General features: G+C 39.9%; 1 long non-coding RNA gene across 1 annotated transcript; it reads left to right on the forward strand.

Annotated features, from left to right (window-relative positions):
* Positions 1-3,283: 3,283 nt before the first annotated feature.
* LOC148107680 (uncharacterized) lies at positions 3,284-14,444 on the forward strand. The gene is made up of 3 exons (XR_015721781.1): positions 3,284-3,382; positions 13,203-13,318; positions 13,426-14,444. It is a non-coding gene; the product is annotated as an uncharacterized LOC148107680 (long non-coding RNA).
* Positions 14,445-14,826: the final 382 nt, after the last annotated feature.

A 14,826-nucleotide genomic window follows, 5' to 3' on the forward strand; every position in this document is an offset into this window, starting at 1 on the left:
ATCATCTGCAGAACCAAACACTTGACAAATGATTGCTGTTCCTGACATTCCTGCAACAAAGATTTACCCATCTTTAAATGTTAAAATAAGTGAGATGGTTATCCACGACTATGGTTCTTAAAGTCCTTTGTAATAATTCAAAAAATATTGAGTATATTGATGAATTATATCACATTATATGTCTTGTAAACTCCATAGCCTCTTTGCGGTTTCTCTAGGGTTCTCCAGGGAAATTCAGAGACATGGCTCAAGAGGAACCTTGGGTAACAGTTTGGAGCTCTGATGAATTCTAATGTGCGTTCTACTACATGATGCAACATCTCATTCTTTTTAGCAAACAGATAAGGAGCAGGAGATGGATTAGCATTGCATCTGTGGTCGTCTGGAGGAGGGACAAGATTCATGGGTTGTCTTGAGGTGAGAAGATGATAATTTAGATGGATTCTAAGGTGGACTGTATGGTATTTAAATATTTAATTTTAAAATCCAAAATATTTAGTGGAAGATGTGCTCTGATCACTAGGCAGGAGAATTGAAGAATTTATAAAATTGTATCTGCAGACATAAATAGTCCAGTAAAGATTAAACTCATACCTGTGCTCTAGTTCTGGCTTTGCCACCAAGCCATTCTGTGATCTTGAGATTACCCTGACCTTTCCATCATGTCTTCCAACATCTGTTATTTTTCTCGAGGTGGTTCCTGGTGAAGAGGGGATTTGGCAATTATTTGGTGAGTTATACTGACAACAGAGAAGAAGGATTCCTGGTCTCTTCTGATCAATATACTAGAAGTGCGATCCATATTGGTCAAGATAATGGAGGCTACTTTTTACCTGACGTAGAGGAGCATTTTAAGGAAAGATGAAACAGAGCAGTTCAGAGGATCGCACTTACTTTGGAGGACACAGAGAGAACACAACTAGGAAAATATATAAAGAACTTTGAGGTAATTTCTCAATGCCAGTAAAATCCAGATAGAGACCTTTATAAGATGCTTTAAGAAGAAAAAGAAGTTGCTCTATCAACATAATGTCTCATTAAGGGCAGAAAACAATTTTCTATGTAACGGGTTTTTCCCCTTTCCTTTACTTAATTAAAAGGACAGCAACTAGTGGCTGCCCTCATGGCTTGTGTGAGTCTAGTAACTTAGAGCTACACAGCTAAGTTAAAAACAAGGGACCTTGAGCCAGGCAGGGTTGCCCCATCCATTCACAAGTCCTCACAATCACCTTTGACGTCCCAGGCCCTGTGTGCTCGGTCCTGGAAACACAGTACCGAGGTGGGACTAGCTGAAAACCTGCTGTGATGACCATTGTGAAATGGGACCAGTAGGATGATTTGGGAATGTAATTAGGAGGCTAACCTAGCCAATGGGAAGCTGTGAGGGAAAGCCACCCTGAGGAAGTGGTATTTAAGCTGAGTAGGAGTAAGTGAAGTAAAAGGGAGGCATCTTAAGGAAGAAGAAAGAGCATGCGCAAAATACCTGAGGCAAGTGAGAACCTTCCCCATTCAAGGAAAAGAAACGTTAGCATGACTGGACCTTGAGGTATAACTGACAAATAAAATCATAAGATATTTCAAGTATACCTGCGATGATTTGATATACATTGCTAAAGGATTCCTATAATCAAGTTCATTATTAACACAAAGTTATCGGCTTTTTACGTCTTTGGGCTAACCAGTTGTTCACTCCAAGTTTGGTCACAGGTGTTCAGTTGGTACAGGGTGCCTGAGGAAGCAGTGGCCAAGATGTGTAGGGCTATTTTGTGTGGCCCCTTTGGCCTTGCAACATGTCTGCCTTTGCAGGAGTCAACATGCTGCATGGCAGCCCTGCCCTGGCTCTGAAGACAGCAATTTTTCTTTTTTAATTGATTCCCAGTGGTGCTCTCTTCCTTCCACGCCCTGGCCTCACCCTGTAGGGAACAAGGGAAGTGGTGTATATCCGTCTTCAATAAGATTCCTTCTCTGAGGGATTCCCTCTCTGCTTTGGACAAATCTTCTGCTAGGTTTGTCATTTTATCTTTCTTTAATTTGACTCACTGGCTACCCGGATTTGTCCACTTTGACCTTCTCATCATCCCTCCCCTCCAAGAATGACAGCCCCATTGAACAACAACAGCAAAAGGCAATGATTAAAAAAAAAAAAAAAGGCATGCCTTGAGTGAGATATCAGAAACAATCAATCCTCAATCCTTTGGGTGAATTTATGCTAAAGAGTAATTGACTGAAACAGGCATGCTTTCTTCAGTTTCCTTTGTGAAAAGTGCCTTCTGTTTAGTATATTTTTAATTTAAAAAACTTACATATTAGCCTGAAGTTTTAACTAGCCACTGGTTCAAAATGAAGACTTCCTCATTTCATAAAGGGAGTATTTGAGCCCACAGGGTCATTTTTCTGAAATCTTTGGCACCATGCTGGCATCCATAGCCAGTAAAGGGATGAGATAGTGGTCGATTTTCATGGATTAGTTTTTCCTTCTTCAAAATCTATCAACTGTGCAAACCTGAAGACACAAACAGGAACACACTGGGGAAGGGAGTCCCAGAAGGCAGAAGTTCCTGTAGTCCTCATCCCACAAGCCTCACCCCAGGGCACACACACACAGTCCTCCATCTCTCCCTTTGCTAGGGTCCTGTCCCAAGGCACAGAGTATCCAAGAGAGTCTGGGTGTTTAAAAGGCACTGACCAAGTTCTGCCTCTTCTTCGGCCGCTGAAAGTGCCGCCCCACTCCCATTCCCAAACCCTATCACCCCAGGGGACACCCAGCTACAGCCGGCCTTTAGCTAGTGACCCTGACTGGGGAGGAGGCTCCCATCACTTGCCCAGGTCCTCGGGAGCAGGGCCCGAAGGCCCGCGCACGAAGCTGCGGCCCTCACCCACCCGCAGCTTCCCAGCTCTTCCGGACCCTACTTAGGCAAGGAAAGGACCCCCTGTTTGGGGCTTTTTGTTCGCTGCCCCTCCTCGTGCTAGTTCTCAAACCTAGCTCCCAGCAGCCCCCGCCAGCGCACCCGACCTACAGGAAAGTTGCTCCCGAGCTGTGGAGGGGCGTCATCGCCTCCTAGCAACGCTCCTAGCAACCGGGTAACATCTGCTCCCTCTGGTCCAATGCGAGCGGAGAACAGCTGCGCGCCCGCCTCGCGTTCCGAACCCGGAGCGAGAGGCGCTTCAGAGACTGGAGGGAAGGACCTGCAGGAGCCAGGGCTGCCCGCCGAGCTGCAGTTGCCGCTGCTGCCGCTGTCGCTGTCGCGCTGCCGCCGCCGCCGCTGTCAGCGCCCCTCTGAAGAGTGACAGCTCCGCAAAAGCGGGAGGGAACACCGAGCCCCGCGCCTCTACGAAACAGGTGCATGCGCCGATCTCCTGGTCAGTGGACCCAGCTCACAAGGTACGTCTGGACTCATCCAGCAATGTGCCTTCCCCTGAGGCTGAGAAAAGACCCGTTTCACTGAGGGTGAGGATAGGGACTGTTCTGGGATCCTACTCCACCCTCAGTGATTGAAAAGCGGCCAGGTGGTGATCCCGAATAACCTGATTTCATTTTTTAAAAATCATGAAATTGGTTCTCGAGGATTCCCCTGCCCGTCGTTACTAGGTTTGTGTTCGGAAGTTTTCAGCCGTCCGTATTTTTCCTTTGACTTCACTGCCCGTGTGGGGCTAGGAGAGCTGGAAGCAGTAAGCACCCATGGAAAGCTTGTGGTTAAGGCTAAAATGACATCGTGTAGTCTGGACTAATTGAATCAACACGTATGGAGAGCAACAATCTTTTTAGGTCCTGCTCTGGAAAGGGTCCATTTGGCCGGGAGCAGCCGTTCACTGTTACTCAATCTCCTGAAAAGTAACCATAGTAACTCACCTCTCTTTTGATGGGATCCTCCTCATTGGCTGCCTATCTTCCTTTGGAAAGCTCATCTCTCTAAATATAGAAGATGATGAGATCTGTAAGCATATATCCTTGTAGAAAAGGTGCAGTTCAGCATGGCCCTTTAAAGAAAAACTATCTTCAAAGAGAAAGTACCATTTGGCTATTTCAAATCCTGTGAGAAGTAGTGTATCTTAAAGGGAATGGTTGAGTTACTGTTTTAACTGCTGGATTGTTACTTTAGAGAGAATATTTCTTGAACTTATACAAAATCTGGCATTTAAAAACATATTAAGTATATCTGCCTCTGATTTTTTTTAAATCAACCTGCTGATGATCTCTCCAAAATAATCTCCCAGTAAATAATTGGTGAAATCACACTTATTTCCAAATTTCTTAGGATAGTTAAGATTCCTTATGTTTAAAATTCAGTCTGAAGAACACTAAAGTAATTGTGTGTGCTTGAAGGTTTATCTATTTATCTATCTGGTCCAGAACAGCCCCACCTCGATCATCTTTGATAGGGTCCTCCCACTGCATGCGGTTCTCCTGACTTGATAACCAGTGCAAGTCAGCGCAGTCCTGACTCTTCCGATGTTACTTGCATCTGTCTCCATGTTTCAAAATCTCAGGTAGCCATTCATGAGCCTGAGGCTGTGAGAAATGCTTGCTGTGCAAAGGGGAACTCTCACCAGATTTTCTGAAGCTGTCCTAGAAATACACTTTTCAGATTGATTCAGCTTTACCAGGTAATCACTAGCTTAAAAGAAATTACTGTTTAAATATGTATCCAGAGAAATAAATGCTAATGTAGCATTACCATAACTTACAAGATCAATATGAGGGGTTGTTTATATAGATGGTTGCTGGGTAGAAGTCAATAGAGGTTTACTGTAGAAAGGACATTTGTGGGCTGGCAGATTTTCCTCTCTAAGACCCATGTGAATAGACTGGGCCAAATCACACAAATTAGGTAGCCTGCCTTGGGGAGCATGTCAAGCAAAAGCGCTATGAGCAAACTGGTGCATGTCTGAATGAAAGAAATGAAGAGAACTCTCCAAGCTGAAAAAGCAGTTCATGGTGCTTTTTGAAAATTTAATTTACGTTAAGGCCATGATGATAGAAACTCACGAGTGTTAAGCATTTTAAACCAAAACAAATTTTCAAGAGGGAATACAGTCATTTGAGTGTTCAGCCCTCCGGTGCTGTGTTTAAGTTTCACATGTGCTGAGCTATCCATGTTCCTGTAGGTAAGCAGCCTAGCAAATTGCAGTCAAATTCATGAAAATAGAGCCTGCTGCATTTCTTCCCTGACTTTACCTCTCTTTGTAAAAATAAATAATTGAACCATTTTATCTAGAAACCTATTTGCAAATTTATTCTGGTCTAGTTGTATAGTTTTTATGATTATCATGAGACTTTAAAAGTCCTGGTCTCCATAGTCACTTATTGAAATATGTTTAGTTTAATAATTTTAAGCATTAAAGATGACCACTTAAGCAATCATTAGCCTTGAGCACCACCACCCTTTTTCCTTCCTCCATTATAACTACTATATTTTATGATAAGAAACAAATCCAAGGAGACCAATAAGATTGATTGTCATCTTCCATGAGAGGTATGTAGAGTTCTAGGCATGCTATCAATCTGAGGAAAGTTTGAATAAAGCAGCCACAGGTATAGGTTCATGCATATGCATTAGTCTTGTGCATTAGTAATTTATACACATCCTATCTCTTATGTAATATGCATAGGAGTTTAAAATCACTCAGTGCCCTTTAATTTACATGAACAGGTCTGCCCTTTCATTGAGACCACTATTGCAATCAAGAAGGTCAAGTGAAAAGGGTTCTTAAATTTTAATTTTGATTCTATCATGAATGTATAATATGCAGAATGTATACTGTGGAATTTTGATGAACATATCTGTTTCAAGTCATTCATCAGAAAATGTTATCATGGCAGTTAGCTTTAAATAAATAAAAATAAATCAAATGGTATCATCATAAGCATTTAATTCTAAAGACATTGGTAGATCCTAAGGAAGAGCGTGGGAAAAAAATTCCACCCATTTGTAGTTAAGGATCTAGTCACTCTTGTCAATGGGAACGCCAGCTGTACTCGTACATACCACGAGTTATAAAGAGGGGTGTACGTGGGGCTACAAGGCTTACATAAGGCTGAGATCAAGCAGGTTACAACTGAAACCGAGTTCTAATTTCAGTTTTTCCTTATATATTCTATATGGAAGTGTTTATGTGTCTATGAACATTCCATGTTTAATTTTATGTCGTGTTGCTTTCCTGGGATTTAGAAGATGCTTTGAAACATGGAGAAATGTTGAAAGGTTTGATCAAGATGCCAAAGCCCTGGGCTCTGCACTGAGGATTCATGCCAGCTGGCTTTAGCTGTCAAAACACCGACAGCCTTACAATAGCTCTAAAGCTGAGGCATAACCAGTTCAGATTGCTCTATTTGTCAGAGCAATATGCTTCAAAAACCTAGAGAAAGGTAAATAAAATAATGATTTCAGAAACAGAGGGGTAAATTGACCATAGACGTTCACCACTAAGACTGAAGAAGAAGCGTACCTGCCATTTTGGGGAGGAGCTGATCCCTGTCAATTCCCCCCCCCCCCGAGCCCCCACCTTTCTAATAAGTTGTTTAACTAGTGTCAATACATTACTTTAATATTTCCCCATTTTAAGTCTAACATAATTGCTTTAAAAATTTTTCCCAATTCCATTTATGTTAACAGGCTAAAAACAGAGCCATCTAGGTCACTGCAGTATTTCTCAGTGGGGGGAGTAAGGGGACATTAATAAAAAGCACTAAGGGTTTGCTAGTGTTATGTTCAGTATTATAATATTATAATTATAGTTAGAATTTTTTAAAGCTTTTTTCACATTATAAAATGCAACAAAAAGTCTTCTTGGCAGGTAGAGATACAAGAGTCTTCTAAACATTGGTGATGCTTAGAAGGGGAGGAGGGACAGGTTTGAAGCCGGGAAATACCCTCTGGGGTCGTGTATCGGGGTATGTGTTATTTTTAAAATGATTATTAAAAGGGAGCATGGGTTACCAACGTCAAGAAAAGTTGGGGATATTGCAAAGAGAATCACAACTCAAGAGCCTGGAGTCTTAATTCTGTCTGCATGTGCTGCTAATTTACAGCTCTCTGGCTCATTGCTCCATATCTGCTGTGGGGGATAAAACCAGCTGTTAACTCAAGTGGAGTGTTTGAGTTGAGCACAATGCAATTTAATGAAGCACCTATAGTCCTTAGAAGAAAGGTATCCCGTGAATGAAAGACATTTCACCACTAGAGCAACCCTGGGTGGTGACACAAATCAGGCCAATGAGTGAGCGCAGAGAATCACCCAACTCCGGGGCAAATTCTCCTATGGGCTTAGTGAGTAAAGGTAATGATTAGCCCAGCTCATGTTTTTCTACAACCCTTCTGGGATACTAGACTAAATGTTTTCAGCAATATACCCAAACCTGATGGTAGTCAAAGTGGAAGGCAATGAGGATGATATAGAGGAAGTATTTTTCAAAAGCTCTCTGCACTCCACTCACAAAGGATTGAAAAACCCTCCTCTCTGAGCAAAAGACCTGAGTATCTAAGGAAGTGATAACATCTCCCTAGACATCATTGGTAAGATATTTCTTGGAACCTATGTCTACAATATGATTGCTTTGACAATGTTCTTCTGAGTTATTCCCACTTTCCAAGGTGAAAGGTGTAGTGAAAGGGAGCATCATCCTTCAAAACAAGAAATGCACGTCTGAGGGGAAGTAAAGTGCGAAGTTCACCTGTGAAACTTACTGTACTTGGCCTCCATCATTCATAGGGCCAGATCACAGCAGAAGTTAGGCTTTGGTGCAGCAACTAAGGTAACTTCATGATTACATGGCTGGTCAGATCCCATTTAATCATGTTCTCTTTGGTTCAGAGGCCATCAGCAGTGGAACAAGATAGGCAGGCTGTGGAAAGTTGTTATTTTATTTAATATTCCATGCCTAAGCTTGGGGCTCTCCTGAGGGACACGGAATCCAGTTCCTGACAGTGCTGCTGGTCTTGGGAAATTCTTCTACTTCCTCTCCTATCAGTATCCCTGGAAACTTCTAAGAAACTTTTCCAGGAGCTACAACTTGTTGGTAATTCTAAACTGCCAGCAGAGTCAATCTTTTGCTTGGAGTGGATGATAAATCTGAAGAAACAGATTGTTCCACTGATTTGGAGCTAAAAACTGGCATGAGTTCTGCTCCATAGAATATGTTATCTAGAAGGGTGCCAAGCAAGGGGTTTTGAGGGATAAAATTGATGGAATCTAGCTATCACAAAGGTAAAGGTCTACAGAAGGAGCAGCTTTATGGCCTTGAATGTTGCTTCTGTCTACCTTCTCGAGTGCACTTGTGAATATTTCATGCTCCTGTGCTTAATACAAAAGAGAGGACAGATGTCCTGCTATAACAAACAGTGCTGCTTCATAGGACACATATTTATAATTTCAAAAACACGATCGCTACACTCACAACACCTAAATTTTATTGTAGAGTAGAAAATGCGTGGAAATGTGAAAGGCACTGAGTATGTGCTTTTAAAACATCATCTCGCTTAATTTACATACAACTCAAAGACTCTGATATTGTTCCACCATTTAATTGAGGAGGAAACTCAGGTTCTTTGAGGTTAACTACTTCACACGAAGTCACTAAGCAAATTGTAGAGCTGGGATTTGAACTAGTGCTGTGGGACAGCACTACAAAATCCTGTTGATGTATTTTAAGCCATGTAGCAAGATTGAAGAATGCAGCTAACAGTGACAGGTGGGATAGCTCTTTCTAAACAAAAGTGGCCCTTAAGGAAGGATGTCTGCAAGCTTTGCGACTAGCGGAGCATTATTTAGTTAGGTAGGGACATGTACTTTTTAAAGCTCAAGCCAGGCTAACTCCATGCAAAGGGAAATCAGTGGGGGACTGGAAGTCGAGGCCCATGATTATTAGTCCACCACACAAGTCAGTTGTGCATCTGAGACTAGACCCCACCTTCTTCTCCCCATTGATCAGACTCTTCTGTTGTCTAGCGCTATGGATGCACACATCTCACTGGAGGATCTCAGCTCAGTTTTTGCAGTTATAAATTGTTGTGGGGGAAGAGAATAGAAATGTTACTCAAATGAAGATATGTTAAACCCATCACTTCTTCACCATCTCTCAGGCTTTTCAATCTCAGACAAAGAATGGATTGCCATGACAGGGCTTGTTCTTTTATTATTGTCTGTTCTCTCAAAGTGTTTGTAAATTAATTTGCTGATGATCTTTCCTTAATGTACTGCCCCTGGGCTGTGTACCTAATGAAATCACTTGTGCAATAATAGGATTTCAGTTGTCTGGAGGCAGGAGCAGAACAATAGGAAGAGCGCTTGTGCAACATTTGTAATTACATTTGAAACATTTATTTTAAAAATGTGTATAAATTGTTCTGCTGGAACTCTAGTGACAGAGGTGGTCATTCTGTTCGGTAACTTCTTGTTCGTTGCTTCTTGGAGTTTTACACTATGAAATACATCGAGCTGGGCACAGATATTTTATGTGTCCCCAGGGGGTTACAGGATTAAAAGCAATTTGAATATCCAAGCCAGCATTAACCATTTTACCTTTTGAGATAAATATAGGCTCAGTCTCAGTTTTATAATTTATATACTGTTCTCAGAACTCAGGACACTGAGAATGAACACATAAAGTCATTTCACTTTTTCTTGTCTATGTCAGGGCTGGGTTGAGTTTGGCTCTTTATTTATGGGAGAATGATATAAACAGATTTGCACCTGTTTACTGGATCATAACAGGCAAATTTCTTTGGATATCTAGAGTAACTTTAATTCTCCAAATGACTATCTGGATGTTTCAAAAACAATTTACATTTCCTTCACCCCAAACATGTGACCAGTGGCAGTAAATCCAGAAACATTTTGTTGGAGTCGTTATAGCACCTGTACTATATTTTTTTCCTTGACCGTTTGAAATATTCTTTTGTAGTCTTTTAATTCTCCAATTACAATCTAGTATCTCTAGGAGGACAGGTGGTGGAAAAAAGTGTTGGGGTCAGAGGTAGGAGGCCAGGCTGGGATTGGTGTCTGTGGGATAGGTCTGTGTCTACTGGCCCTAATAAGAGCTCAGATTTGATTGAGCACTTACTATATGCTAGGCACAGTGCCAGTCATTTTCCATGAATTATTTCAACGGTCCTATGAGCCAGTGTTATTTCTATCCCCACTTTACAAATAAGACTTGCAAAGAGCTTATATAATTTTCTCAAGGCTGCACAACCAAGAAACAGCAGAGCTGGAAATTCAAACCCACTTCAACCTGACTTCAAAACCCAAACTCGCAGCCACACAACTATTGTAAATCATGGAACCCTTCCGAGCTACAGGTTCCTCATCTGTAAACTTTGGAGGCTGACTCAGGTAGTCAATAAATTAGTTTCCAGCTCTGAATTTTTTGAGTTTCAATCCAGCCAAGAAAACAGATGTAGGAACTTATGTTTGCTATATATTTTAGCCTCAAAGTGGCTAAAAGCATCCTCCAAAAACATTTATGCCAAAAACATTGCAAATAGCTAAACAGCCTGCAAGGAGGTAATTGTCAAACCAATACCAGCTGTGAAAGCTTTTCAGCATTTCAACAACCCTTGGGGGTGTTTTTTAAGAGCAATAAACTAAGTGGCTAAGTGTGTTGCCCATGGAGCCGAGACACAAATCTGGACCCCTGAGAATTTACTGTGTTTTCAGGGTCTGATACATTCTATATCTGAGGCTAACGGCTCCAATACAGCCAAACAGGATCTTAATTAATGAACCTTGGAGACATTTAGGATAATTTTTTGGTCTTGATCTATGAATTAAAAACACCTTCCCCAGATAATCACTTGGTTTATTTGACATTCGGTTCTCTAAGCGGCCACCTGTTTTCTCACATTAAAAGGTTTTTATTTGGTCTTAAATGCTATAGACATTGCACTCCTTTGGAAAATAAAATGAGCAGATGTTAAAAGAACAAAACATATATATATGAAAATGTGTGCTATGGTAAAATCATTCTCTCCAAGTCTTTCATCAATCCTTTCCTACTGTGATAAGCCATTGGACCCTATTAAAAAAAACACAGTGACCTGTCCAGCTGTAACGCTAATAACAGTCATTGATACTTCTTAATGTGAATCCAGAATTTATGTTGAAAAGTGACCTCATTCTGCCTTCACTACTTAGTTAAAAGTCAGTCTGGCTTTGTTCATGATGCTACAATATCAAAGCCAATGTAGCCAATGTTGGGATAGCAGCACCACCACCAACAAAAATCAATCCTGCTGATTGCTTGGCATTCTGACGCTAAAGCAATCAGTTGATGGGCTGAATGCTCTGCTTTCCTACTTGCTGTTATAGTGCAACTACCATCCCTGTCTAGAGCTGTAATATAGAGGCTCTCAAAATTCTGTCCCCACACCTGCATTTGTTACAAGTGTAGATTCTCTGCTCCTAGTTCAGGGCTACTGAATTGGAAATTCTGGGGGTAGGACCCAGCAGTTTGTGTTTTAAGGAGCCCTTCTGATGATTCTGATGCTCTCCAACATTTGAGAACCACTGTAGCATCAACTTAATAGTTAAAAAAGAATTCAGTCACAATAATTAATTGTCATCACAGAATAACCCAAAGCTTCACCTATTTGATTAAATTCTTTAAAAATACATGTAAGAAAATGCAGTTTACAAAACAACCCGCTAAAAAACAAAACCCAAAAAACCCAAAACAGCCCCTGAGAAAACTGGATTCAGTAAGGCTTTGTTTTCAATACACTCCGTTTTGTTCTCTTTTTCCCCCAACCTTTCAAAATCTGTGAAAACTCCATATAAACTGAGTCTGCTTATTGAATTCAGAGATTGCATACGTATAGTAGCAACTATTGTCTTTGATTCAGTTGTGAATAATCATCGTACATTTGTCTCTTTGTAGGTCAGACCAACCAGTGCTTTAAAATTCTTCCTGCCCTTACAAATCATGCCAATTCTAACTGAAGATTCCTTTGGGTTTATAGTACACACTGGTATCAATGAAAATTTGGAATGCTTTAGCTGTGATTTATGTAGCTTCTCCTGCTTCAGGAAAACCATCCAGCTCCTAAAAGCTGCAGGAAGTGTTACACAGGTACCACTGAATTGGAAGAAAAACTAGAAAAAACAAGAAAAAGTGACATGCACATTTTTAACATTTAAGATTTGTAAAATTTAAGACATGAGAGGAAAAACATCAAATGTCTTCATCATAAATTTATCTAACATGTTAGTAAACTACTCATTTTGTGAATCAAATAGTTTCCACACCTGGAAATGTTTGAGGTTGTGGATTAAAAGTAAAATCGTTGATGTGTACATATGAGCATTTATTTTGGTTTCGACCCCTGAGGTTGAATGAGTATGTACTAACCAGGACTCAATTTGTATTCTAAATTCATTCAGTGCTTTCACTTGGAAGCTGCTTGTCCTTCGCTTTTCAAATTGAACTTGCCTGTTTTCTGTGATATGAGCACCACCTGCAGTACAAACTAGGAACTCCCTTTAAACCAAATTATTTCTGCAAATGGGCTTTCAGGACACTACTGTCCTTCCTTAAACAAGTCAGAATCCCCAATAGCAATAGTATTTTAAAGCAGAGAACAAAGATTTTCACATTAAGATATTATATACCAAGGTCAAGTTTGCAGAATGTTATTTAAACCTTTCACTTCCATATGATTAACCTCTGTGTTATGAGGATGGTCATACCATGACCATATCATAGGGTTTGTCTATAGACACACATAATTATTTCTTTAGAGTGTAATTGGGTTGCCAACCATTTTACGTCAATTTGATTAACCTAGAAACATCAAATTTTCTTTGTAAATCAGGTAGTTTAAAAGAATGACAAAAAATAACTTACCTCTCTTTCCATTAATTTTGTGACTCAACTTCAACTTTGGGTATATTTTGACCTTACCTGGCATGGAATTAAATAGGGGATTGGTAAGTATTTTATTTCTGAAGAGCTGCATAAGGAAATAAATATAATTCTCCAACCTGGAACATCTATTTTGGGTCTGAATAGTGGCATTTTCTGCAAACAGGCTTTTTTTGGTCACAAGAGAATTGCTCCTGACTACTTTATCATGGTGCTTGGTAAATGAAGATAGAATTTTATTTCCTAGGGTCAACAGTTTCTTTTTATAAGTAGAACTTATATGATAAAATATTCTTTGCCACAATAAAACCTGACTTTTCTCCAATTATTTTATTTTGTTTAGCTTATCCAGCAAAAGTATTAACATATACATTAACAACGTCGAAAGTAGCCTACTTTAAGAGAAAATATGCAGAAGAAGAAGATTTACATCAAGATTACCATGGGTATTTTCCAAAAGTAAGGGTTTACTTATCATTACTTTTTCTTTTTTATGAGTCTTGTTAATAGCGAAAGCTCTGGTTTTCATTTTTCTAAAACGTAGATATGATGTATTTGCTTTCCAGCACCTGATATTGCCTGAGGACAGGACTTGCATTCTCAAACTTTCTCTGGAGAAGCTCAGGTTTCTTGAAGACCCAGAAACCTACTTAAGAAGGTCTGTGTTAATTAACAATTTGCTGAGGAAGATACATCTAGAGACGGAGAAAGAGAGCTATGAATACTTTAAAGAAGCTCCGTGTTATAAGACTGCTTATTCTGATACAAGAAAACGGCTGAAGTTCATGGTACAGGAATGCTGTTCTCAGTCTCTTTATTATGAAGAGCTGCATTCATATCATATTGTGCCTTATGCTTCGGAGAATGCCATTTATGGAATGGGCTACACTAGCAGCCACTTGGAGCAAAATTCTCAGTTGCTTATTTATAAGATGAATTAAAGTAACCGTTAAGTTCATTGATACTTTGTTTCTAAATGCCTGAACTGTTTATAGTGAAGATGTTACAATAAGGCACGAATTACCAGTGCACTTGAGATCACAGATGCCGTGCATGCTGAACTGAGTGGAGAGAACCCTGGTTATTACTCAGCAGTCCTGAGTACCAACCAAATGGAAAATATGTCCACATATTATAAGTGCTTTACAGGCAAAGGTTTTTATGCTCTTTTTTAAGATAAGAGGGTGTGTACAAGGGACCTATGTCAAGTTCTTATACTGATTTAAACTTTCAAGCCCCATTTCCAAATTCTGCCACTCTTAGTGGCAATTAACAAAAAATGGCATTGAACTGATGATGTGGTGTCCTTGAATATTAAGGGTGGAATGAATTTAGTTTTCTGTAAACAATGAGGGGAAGATAGGTTCTTTCTGAAAAGCTTTGGCTTGTCAAGCATTGTGCCAAATACTTGTTTGACACCATTCTCCTCTTACCATTAGTGGCAATTCAAGATGGGGCAAACGTATTGCAACTTAACTGCTGAACGTAACAACCAGATTACTCCAAACTGATCTATTTTATTTTATTTTATTATTTTTTAATTTTATTCTTGGCCTAATAGACATTTCTCTTATAAGTAAAATTTAATAAAATGAGCCTTGCAGATGGGCTTATCTGTAAGTTCTAGAGGTCAGTTAAAATTTGTGGTGGGCCTTCAGTTAAGGGTTTACATTTTATTTATGATGTCATTCTTAGAGGCTATGAAGCTCAGGAAAAGGGTAGGCAGGTCAAATTTTTAATAGGTTAATAATTTTAAAAAGTCTTATCTGCAAAAATTGGTGAAAACAACAAATTCTACATGATGTTATTTCTTCATCGAGAAGTACATTTAAGGCTGCCTGGATGAAACTTTGCACTGATTTTTGTATAGTAGTTGACCATTCACTATTTGACAAAATGTTTCAGAATGCTTTTGGTGGTGAAGTTTAGATAAGTCCCTATATTTTGCAATTTGAAAGATAATTATT

Source organism: Ursus americanus, chromosome 26, assembly GCF_024610735.1.
Source record: "Ursus americanus isolate L20-20 chromosome 26, mUrsAme1.1.p, whole genome shotgun sequence".
Classification (NCBI taxonomy): Eukaryota; Metazoa; Chordata; class Mammalia; order Carnivora; family Ursidae; genus Ursus; species Ursus americanus.